This window comes from Cetorhinus maximus, unplaced genomic scaffold (genome assembly GCF_964194155.1).
Source record: "Cetorhinus maximus unplaced genomic scaffold, sCetMax3.hap1.1 HAP1_SCAFFOLD_254, whole genome shotgun sequence".
Lineage (NCBI taxonomy): Eukaryota > Metazoa > Chordata > Chondrichthyes > Lamniformes > Cetorhinidae > Cetorhinus > Cetorhinus maximus.
Window position 1 is genome coordinate 514,417 of NW_027596215.1, and position 1,013 is coordinate 515,429.

The following is a 1,013-nucleotide window of genomic DNA, read 5'->3' on the forward strand; positions in this document are numbered from 1 at the left end:
TTTGCCTTTATCTCGGAGCTAACTGGTCGCCAAGCAGCACGTTTCCTAGTTTGATCAAATGCTTTTCAAATTCAGTCTAGCAGTGAGTGGAGAATTCAGCATTCTTCCTTACCTGACTGATCCCGCACAGGCTGGAACTCTCGTATTTGCCCAGTCAAAGCTTCAGGTTACCAGGGAGCTGTAAGGATATATTTGCCCCAGAGATGCTGAGCAGAGCGTCGTTTGCAAGTGTTCCGTTGTGCAGTAGCAAAGCTTTGTTGTCTCGTCGCCAACAAATTTGTAGCACAGAATTGTTAAAAGAAGGACGGATTTGTCAGAACTAGAGGCAGAAATGTTCCAGAAGGAAGAAGCATGGATGGAAAAAAAACACAGCCTGCAACGCTGCAGAAGAACTTTTCGAAACGCTCTTTCCATGTGACAGCGGAGGAATAACAACTGAACCGGGTCCGGGCTTTAATTACTTCTAACTCGAATAAAATACGTTGGCCCGTACGGGGATCGAACCCGCGATCTTGGCGTTATTAGAACCACGCTCTAACCACCTGAGCTAACCGGCCACCTGTTGAACTCTCCCTAGTATCTGGTTTTCAAACTCAACGGGCAGTGAGTGGAGGATTCCGCAATCTTCCTCGCTGATTGATCGCGCACAGGCTGGAAATCCCGGATTTGCCCAGTTGGAAGTTCAGGTTACCAGCGAGCTGTGAGTGTATGTTTCTCCCAGAGCTGCTGAATGATCCGATCTTCACAAAGCTGTTCAGCTACAGATACCTTCTCCTTCTTGTCAATGATGAAAATAATCTGCTCAAAGCAAACCTTAAACTGCAAAATCTCCCGTCAATAGGCTGGTATCTATGCAATCTCTTTTCTATTTATTTCATGGGGTGTGGGCATGTCGCGCATGACCAGTGCAAGTTGCTCATTCACAATTGCCTTCGGAACGATGCTAAATTATATAAAATATATAAGCACTTCAAACACTGAAGTAAAAATAGTGTGGAAATGTTGCAGTATCT

General features: G+C 45.3%; 1 non-coding gene across 1 annotated transcript; it reads right to left on the reverse strand.

The window, feature by feature from the left end:
* Positions 1-483: 483 nt before the first annotated feature.
* trnai-aau (transfer RNA isoleucine (anticodon AAU)) lies at positions 484-557 on the reverse strand. The gene has a single exon. It is a non-coding gene; the product is annotated as a tRNA-Ile (tRNA).
* Positions 558-1,013: the final 456 nt, after the last annotated feature.